The sequence below is a fragment of the Halichoeres trimaculatus genome, unplaced genomic scaffold, assembly GCF_033239565.1.
Source record: "Halichoeres trimaculatus isolate MK-OKI-2021-1 unplaced genomic scaffold, fHalTri1.1 fHalTri1_scaffold_24, whole genome shotgun sequence".
NCBI classification, from domain to species: Eukaryota; Metazoa; Chordata; class Actinopteri; order Labriformes; family Labridae; genus Halichoeres; species Halichoeres trimaculatus.
In genome coordinates this window covers 2,196,267-2,206,128 of record NW_027437202.1, presented here as the reverse complement: position 1 = coordinate 2,206,128, position 9,862 = coordinate 2,196,267, and positions in this window count along the sequence as shown.

Here is a 9,862-nt window from a genome sequence, read left to right as displayed (position 1 = left end):
AGTACGCCGCCATAACTGTTAGACATCTGTGGGCGTCGGACGTCTATCTCCTGTATGATGATGATGATGATAGTGATGATTCTCTGCGGCTGTAGCTTCACATTAACGCCTTTTACACTCCGCTGACTCCTCTTCAAGCTGCAGGGGAGCAAACTCTGTCTACAAATAAAACAATATTTGACTGATTTGATCTCCTGAAACTGAAGCTGTGTGTGTATTTGTTTGATTCTCACTCACCGTGTTATCCTCCGCCTCTGATACAGATTGCACCATTACATCCGGTCCACCGTGGAGAATTCGCACGCACACAAACACGCACACGACCTCTGTCCAAGCCCATAATTAACCCTCTTAATTAAGAGGGAAAAAAGTTGCTAACGAAGGAAATGGATTTAATTAGCCTGGTTTTAGATCAGGCACATGTGCACAATGTGATCACACACTCACACACACATGCGTGCACACACAAAACAATTAAGCCTCTTTTATCCTGGCTAATGGCTTCAGTGACTCAGAGCCTTTCTCATTAAGACTATCAATAATATGCTGATTACATGCAGCCAGTCTCTCCTTTATCAGGGCACAAAGGGACCGGAGTGTGTCTCTGAGGTTTCAGGGGTGGGGCGGAGCGTGTGCGCGACCTTATCTGCTGGAGTTGAGGCCTTGCTTTGCTTTACTGTGTCTGTATTTTTCCTGCAGTTTATCAGAAAGGAAATAAAGCTTGTTCTGCTGAGAGCTTTATTGTGTCACTTGAAAACTCTGCCTCCAAACAATAAAACCCAGTGGTGTGCACAGAGACAGAGGCAGGGGGGGCGGTCACTCTTCCTAGCTCAAGTGTTGATAAACACCCACTAAACTGCCCTCTTGGGAACCAAAAGTGCACGCTAATATTCAATCTTGGAAGCAAAAGCAAATAGCAAAGTGTCCTCTTAGTAATCAAGATGCTAACTAAAGTTTTCGTTTTCTTGGGAGTAAGAGCACAATGTAGTCCCTTTTGAGGCAAAAGATAACGCTAAGTGCCCTCTCTGGAGCTGAAACATGTGCCCCTCGAAAAAGCTAAAGCACGCAAAAGCTTTGGCTCTCTTTGGCTCTCTTTGGAGCCAAACTTGCTAGCTAATGTGCCCTTATAGTACCCAAAATGGTACACTAAATTTCAAATTTGGAAACCAAAGCTCGTATGGAAGTGACATGTTGGGAGCCAGTGCACACTAATGTGCTCTCCTTTGAATAAAAATGCTTGATTTAGTTCCCTCTTGGGAGCCAAAACCCTAGTTATAGTGCCCCTATTAAATGATTAGCGCCACAATGAATGGTAAAGTGTCCTCTTTGGAGCCTAGATGCTAAAGTCTTGGCTCTCCTGGGACAGATAGAGCTCTAGTGAAGTTTCTTGGTACCCCTTTATGAGCCAAAATTGCACCCTTAAGATATGTCTCTCTTTGGAGCCATAGTTGCTAGCTAAAGTGCCTTATGGCAGCCAAAATTGTGCACTTAAGTTCAATCTTGGGAGCCAGAGCTTGCATGGAAATGTCATCTTGGTAGCCAAAATGCATGATTAAGTGCCATCCTGGGAGCCAAAATGTGCACTAATATGCTCTTTTGTACACAAAAATGCCTACTTTAGCTCCCTCTCAGGAGACAAATCCCATGCTATAGTCCCCATATTAGGAACCAACATTCACGCTAAAGCTTTGGCTCTATTGGGAGCAAAAATTGGTGTACAGGTGCCACCTTCAAAGCAAAAGGCTTGTTTCAGTGTCCTCTAGGGAGCCAAAATGCACACCAATGTGCTCCCTTGGTTGCCAAAAGTAATCCTTAAGTTCCCTCCTGGTAGTGTGCTAAGGTTCGATCTTGGGAGCAAAAACTTGCATGGAAATGTCATCTTGGGCACCAAAATGCATGCTCAAGTGTCATTCAGGGAGCCAAAATGTGCACTAATACGCTCTCTTGTGAAAAAAATGCTAACTTTAGTTCCCTTTGGGAGCCAAAATTGTGCACCAATGTGCTTTCTTGGGAGCCAAAAGTAATGCTTTTATTTAGTGCCAAAACTTTGGCTCTCTTGGGAGCCAAAATCTTTGCTAAGATTTTGGGAGAAAGGGGCTTGTTTAAGTAACCCTTTGGGAGCCAAATTGCACACTTGTGTACTCCATTGGGAGCCAAAAGTAACCCTTGAGCCCCTCCTGGTAAAGTTCAATCTTGGGAGCCAAAATACAAGTACCCCCTAGGGTGCCAAAATGCATGCCCAAGTGTCCTCTCAGGAAACAAAATGTGCACTAACAATCCTTTTTGAGAGCAAAAACATTTGTTGTAGAGTGAAAATTGTGCATGAAGGTTCAGTCTTGGGAGCCAAAACACGCACTCAGGTGTCCCTTTGGTGAGACAAAATGCGTGCTAAAGATTTGGTTCTCTTGGGAGCTAAAAGGTGTCCTAAAATGTCCTCTTGGGTGCCAAATTTTTGCACTTAAGTTAAATTTTGGGAGCCAAAATTGCGCTCAAGCTCCTTCCTGTAAGCCTCCTCAGTGGCGAGAACAGGTTGTATGATGTTTCCCTTCCGCCCCTGCCCTTCAAAAAGTCTGTGCACGCCACTGATAAGGCTTCTGATGGGTTTTAGGACTAAAGCAGGCGTGTTTGTCTCATCTGTCGATAGCTTTAAAGACTTTCCAGCCCTCTCTGCTGCACTCAGCCTGCAGCTAAAATGTCAATGTTTAGCTAAAACTTCATCTCTAAAAGGAAAAGTGCATTTGTTGGGCACTACTTTAAGCGGCGTATTAATGCACACTTGATGCCAGAGAGTGTTGAGCAGCAGGAGAGTGCTCCAGATTGATCCTTTAGTGTCCATTTCAGCGGGGGATGCAAAGTGAAGCAGAGGATGTGTTTTAGAAAGTTTTAGGAGCATGAATCCCTTCAGGGGTTGTTTGATCCACGCTTTGTCATGGCCGTCTTCTACCTTTATCATCCAGATAGACAGGCGTCTGTCACACAGGCAGGAAGACAACAGGCCTGCGCTTTGACCTTCACTCTCTTCCTGTTGTAACAGACACAGGGGCCCCCTCCCCGAGGAGACGAGAGGAAAGCGGAGCTTTGACCTGCAGAGGCACACCTTCAACATCCCTGATGGGGGGCAGGACGCTGCCTCTGATCTCAGCGTTTTCCTCTTCGTGCTATTGTGAGATTTGTTTTTCATTCTGAGTCCTGAGCGTCTGGTGTGGCCACCTGAGGAGCTGACAGACGGAAACCTTTGTGTGGTTCTCCGACCGTGACACGGAGCAGAGAGGAAGCTCAATAAAAGGATGCAGAGCACTTTTGAGCATCTCCTGAAAGGAATGAGTGCAAACAAGAGATGTGAGGCAGCAAAGAGCTGAAGTGTGCAATCTAAAAATGAAGTCTTTGAAGCCTTTTTACTGAGTGATCCTCCTCCATCACTAGAGCCACATGAGCCAAACCCAACAGCTCCCAGAGTAGAAATCAAGTCCTCCTTGGAGGCCTCACGTTCCCATGGATCCTCGTCAGCTGTGCCAACAGCTCCGTATGCAATCTCAGCTCAGGCCCAGAAAACTCCCACCACACCAGATAAATAAATCCCCGCCACGCTGGGAAGTTAACACGGATGTGAGTGAGCACAGAACAGATGTCTTCTCCTGACTGAAATAACATCGGATCCTCCTCAGAGTGAGCTCAACACCTTCCTTTAAAACACCAGGAGGATCGCTACAACAAAAGCCTCTGCTTCCGTTTTATCCCCACGTCATATGTGAGCCATTCATCACACAATGGATGAAAATAATCTGTCCTTCATGTTTGATGTGGACTTCATCTGGGGGTGTACTGGGAACTGTGTTTGGTCACAGCTCTCAGATGCATGAGAACAAACTCAAGGACAAGAAAACCATCCTAATGTGTAAGAATCCATCACCTTTAATCCTGATTGGCACGCTTAAAGTGGATGCACACACACGCCGTAGACACACACGCCTCTTTTATCATTCAAAGTGCGCCAGAGCTATCAACCTGAATAAATAAATCCCCCTCTTATCTCACAACGCAAAACTGGATAAGCGCTCCCGCCGGGTCTGGATGGAGGAAGCTGTCAGCACCTTTATTTTGGTTTTCAGAATCCTGTTTTTCTCTCCTAGTTCTCAATCCCAGGAGAGTCATGAATGTCCCTCCACAGCATCCATAGTGATCATGATGCCCTCGTTTTCCTGCTCATGTGTGACACAGGGAGCGGGTGGATCTGCAACGCTGCAGAAATGCACAGGAAGAGGATTTTTCCACTGCTTCCTATATCACACCCATGTGACCTTTTTGTCCAGGCTGGCACCTGTAGCTGCAGGAAATTTGGTTTAAACCCTTGAGTCTTGCAAACGGAGCCTCACTTCTTCTGTGTGTGTGATTGGAGCTGTGTGCCTACACTCTGCAGGTTTTCCATTCACCAGAAGAACAAAAGGAACACTGACACAGGGAGGCAGCACAGGTGGTTTTTCCCTCATGGAGCGACACTGCCACCTGCTGTCCAGAGAAAGACAGTGCATCAGCCTGAAGAGGCAAGATAAAGGATATGCTTTTAGTCTTCTGGAGAAACCTATTTGATTTAATTCCTTTGGTTTGATAGTTTGTTTGGCCTTGTCATTTGACACATGACCAGTGGTGTGCACAGACTTTTTAAGGGCTGGTGCAAAAAAGAAGAAAGGGCACATCCAGCATGTTATTGCCATAAAAAAGAGTTTTATGTATTTTTAAGGGCACTTAAGCACGCATTTTGCCACCCAAGAGGGCAGCGTAGAATGTGTTTTTTCTCTCAAGAGGGGTTTTCATATATTTTGGCTCCAAAGAAGGCATAATAGATAGCGTTTTGGCTCCCAATTGGGCCCTTTAGCACACATTTGGCTCCTATTAGGACACTTTTTGGTGTGTTTTGGCTTCCGAGAGGGTAATTAAGTATACATTTCTGGCAGCCAATAGGGGACCAAAACAGGGGTTCCCAGACTTTACTTTACCAAGGCCCTCCAAACAGTATTTGCATCTGGCTGGGGACCTCCCTTTGAAAACTAGCAGACAATGTTTCAAAATATGTGAAGAAACATCAACTTTAAGAATATTTTTTCTAACTTTTATTCACTTTTCAATAATTATTACATTTGTTCAGAACAGGAAATTTTAACAAACAAAAGCCAGACTCCCACAAGTAGGTAGGTAGATGCAAAAGGGAGAAGGTGTTCCAGGGCTCTGTTAGCCAAAGTGGGATACTCCTTTCTTACATGTAGTCAGTAGTTAGGCGCAAACTGCCAGGTTGATACAGATCATGACATCATCATAATGAAGTTGCAGCTGTCATACTAGGTGCAGTTAGGTACAATCAAAAACTGTTTGTTCAGGACAAATAGTTATGAAAAAGGAATTAAAATTTAAAAAAGGAATTAAAAAGATTAAATGATAAAATAAATAAAATATAAATAAAATAAAATAAAATAAAATAAAATGAAATGAAATAAAATAAAATGAAAAAATATCCTATATTTCCTTCCTTCCAATTTTCTAAGGCTCCCTGGTGCCCCCTGGTGGCCCTCACTTTGAAAACCACCGTACTAAAACATACATTTTGTCTTCCAAGAGGGCTCTTTAGCAAGCATTTAAGCTCTCAGCATGGGATTTCAGCATCTGTCTTGGCTCCCAAGAAGGCAATTTAGCAAGAGGTTTGTCCTCCAAGACGGCATTCTAGTTCGCTATTAGGCTTCCAAGAGGGCAGTCAGTCTCAAGGGGGCACTTTGAGTATATGTTTTGGCAGCCAAGAGGGCACCTTAGCACAGGGACTGAGCCAGGATTTCAATTTTGGGTGGGCCAAACCAATTTCGGGGAGGCCTTAAACTACAAAAGTTAGTAAATAACTATTACTAAAAATATATGATTGCTACTATGTATGTTTTAAAGCAGATTTGATTGATTTAATCCTATAATATTACATCAGACAGCCATAGCTCTCAGGGGTAGTGGCCAAAGAGTGGCGCTCTAATGCACCAATGGGCTGCGCCACCTCAACTTTCCATGTATTATAGGCTATAAGAACAGCAACATTAACCACAGTTAAATCAAAGACAAAGTCTTCCTCAAAATCACTCTCTAGTCCTTACGGTATTACATGAGACTGAATGAGTCATAACTTTTTACCAACAGGCTAAAAGTTTGCCAAACTTGGCTCATTTTTTTTTAAAGACCAGGCATCTGTCAGTAGCAAACCGAGCCTAAAGTGAAAAAAATATATATATTCCTCTCTAAAACTGATCTAAACTATATAAATAAATAAATAATTATCTTTTTAAAGAAAATTTTGAGTTGGGCCTGTAAGAAGGTGGGTGGGCCTGGGACCGTTAGGTCGCCCCTGCTTTTGCATAGTTTTGGTTTCCAAGAGGGGAATAGGTCATGTTTTGGCACCCTCAGAGGAGACTTAAAATTTGGTTGTCTACTAAGGGGACACTGGCTTGCGCTTTGTCTCGCAAGGCCCTTTGGTGCACATTTTGGCTTCCAAGAGGGAAATTTAGAATTATTTTCAACAACCAGGCCATTGTTCCCCCTGTGTACACCACTTTACATGACCCATCCGTACTTGATTCAGCTTGAGAGGCACAGGAGATCCTCTTGTTCCATCTATTCTTTTATGAGTAAATGAAAAAACATTCTGCTTCCAATTTTTCAGCCAAAGAAATGCATTTTTTGTATTTTAAAACCACTTTTTCAATCCTGCTGCGCGCTTCCTGTAGTTTCCTCTTACAGCCAGCAGATGGAGCCCTAACACAGCTCTGGGCTTATATGCATCCTTTTCAACAGCTACAGTGAGAGGCTTTAGAGTTTAACATGAGGTCACTTCAGCTGTCACGGTTTAACACTGAGATGTTTGCAAATCTTCAGCTTTACTTAAAAGGATTAAAGTTTCAATCTTATAAGACTTTGTAAGAGCTTTTCTGGCTCGGATGAGGCAAAGAAGCTGATTTAAACAACTTCTGTGAAGGGATCAGATTAAATTTAAAGCTTTTTCCATCAGGGTTATCATTTTTGGCGTGTTATGTGGTTTGGAGAGCAGTTAGATGATATTCCCCTGATGCAGCTTCTCTCTGAGCTGCAGAAACAGATCAATACATCATGGGGTGTGGTGCTAACCCATATTTTGAGAATCCCGGTGTCCACTACGCATCCCACAGGCAATCAGATCTGGCTTTTCGCCTTGTCAATGCTAGTTCCTCTGCTCTCAGTTTTCTACTTGTTGCTCTCCTCTTCCTCCATGCACAGCATCCCACTGACAGACATCCTCCCGTTTGCCTTGTGTGACAAACACATGCAGCTGTCTGTGCACACAGATGATGTTTTTCTCCTTGATGACAGCATTTCCCTGCTGCAACCTTGAGCTCCCGGAACAATACGAGCTGTGTGCACAGCGTCAGTCATCCTGGAGTAATGACTGTGTGTGTTTAGTGTGTGTGCGAGCTAAATGTCACAGTAAACACGAGGAGCAGCAGAAGTGGCTGTTAGTGAGGACATTATCCTGCAGAGCTGCTGAGCCTGATTTCAGTGTTTGTGTGTAATGGGTCATTTGTGCTGCAGGATGTTCATTCATTCAGATGAGCATCTGACTGCTGCTTTGGAAAACAAATATCTCACACTGAGATGAACACGGCTGTGTCAGGAGGAAGGCGCCTCCATTAATGAGTTGTGCAACTTGAATAGTGCAGACATGCTTGTGTAAATACAACAGGCTGTAATGTTGTTGTTGTTTTTTCACAGCTTCTCTTAGAAGATGTCCAAAGACACACCTGAAGTTTCTCCATGAGCATCGAGCAGAAGAAGATCAACAGGTGATTGTGAGTAAACAAAACGTTAGATGTCATTATCACGCAGTCACATGAATCTGATGCAGTCATATGAAGCTTAGTGTGGATATGAAGTAGCACAATTGTGTGCAGCTTTTCAAGTTTCTAGCCAATCAGAGGGAAGGGGGTTTTAAAGAGTGGAGACCCTTAAAGAGACAGCGTTCAAAGCAGAGGCAGGAATAAGGGTTTAGTGTTTGTCTGACTCAAAAACTGTTAAAAGAAACATGGATGACAAAACAGCTCCCAAAAAGTGAAGCCAAAACACTTAAAGCTAAAGAACCTACTAACTGGCCTGTGTCACAGTGGTGGAACAGGCCTCAAAACGCCAAGGTTTGACAATAGCTCCACCTAGGACAGGCCTCCTGAGGGCTGGCCATTCAGAAGAAAGGGGGTTCATGGAAGACGGAGCCTTAAAGAGGCCTCATCCACACGTAGCCTGCTGTCTGGGAAACCACATATATTGCTATATGCCTGGACGTCATCCACATGACACCACAGTTATACGTCACTGAAACAATGTTTTCTGAAAACTGTGGACAAAGTAAAGCTTTTAGAAAACACTTTCATGTTTTAGTGTAGATGCTGGGAAGCAGAGTTTTTGGTTCATTCTGACTGGATGCGTTCTGAAACGCCCTTTTTTGAAAGACAAAGGTGTTTTTTTTTAATTTTGGTAAGTCATGTAAAAATACTGCTGGGGGCATCACAGAGACAGTGTAAGGCCTTGAAAAAAAAACATACTATACCTCTCTTTAAGTTTCTTTGGGCTTTAGACTCTGAGCTTTGTGAATCCTTTTTTTCTAATTTTAGGCATTAATTTAAAGTAGTTTTAGTGTACTTTTAATACTCTGGTGATAGATTGATAATTTTTTTGTCATATATACATAAATATAAATACACTGGATCTCACACTAGCTATGCAGAATATGGTCATGCTTCACTTTTATATTTGTTTTCTCTAAATAAATAAATAAATAAAAATTCAACTCCTATAAACATAAACTCCTGCTCATGGCTTTGTTTTACGATATTTCTGTCTAAAGTCACCAAGTTCTAACCTTTATTTTTTAATTTCCCATGTCAGCTGAGGAAAGAGATTTCATTACATTGCAAACATCAAAGGCTTCTCCACATAAAAGTGTTTCTCCTCTCCCTCTGTTTGAAAAAAGAAAAAAGCTGTTTGGGGTTTGGACAGACAAATGAGCCACAAAGCTATCTCCAGAGAATGTATGGTGTTTTTCAGAAACAAACAACAACAACTAAGAGACTTTCAAGACGTCAAAATGCTCCCATCATTCAGAGTAAAATGTAAACAAACGACGCATTTTGAGTGATTCCACCTGCGCATTGACGCTGAGCTTTGTTCGTTCACTCGGATTGAAATGTCACTAACGCTGTTATTCCGGTCCAGAGACCTCACGTGCACATCAGGAGAGCAATTAGGTTGTGTGTTAATGAGGTTTTCCGCGCGCGCTCCGAGCGCAGCGAATGAGGATTCAGCACCGCGGACAGCTCCGGGAAACACTGCAGCATTTCCAGCGCTTTAATCTGCAGAGGAGGGAAGACATGCAGTCTGTGCACGAAGCGCTGAATGTGCACCAAACACTCCAAGAAGCACCTGTTTGAGTCATTCATCTAAAATGTTATTGTGCGTAAAACAGACAGCAGACAGGAGAGGAGCAGGGTGCATGTGCAACAGGTGTGAACATTCACCATCAGAGAAGGAATCGACGTGAAACAGCGAGATTTTTCCACGAAGTCTGCGAGATCTGGCACACAGCAGCAGAGAGAGACTCAGGTATGTTTTGGTGGTTTCGTTTCCATATCAGTGACGCCATCTCGCCCCCTCAACCCCTCCTCAACAAATGTTGCCGGTTACGGTTCCAGTCAGTCCACATATTGACGGAGTGGGAACCACGTGTCTACGTAACTGCAAACAGCTTCCCTCAGTGAAGCTGCGTCAAGGTGGAGCGGAAAACCGGAAACAGGGGGTCGCTTCAGAGCAAAAG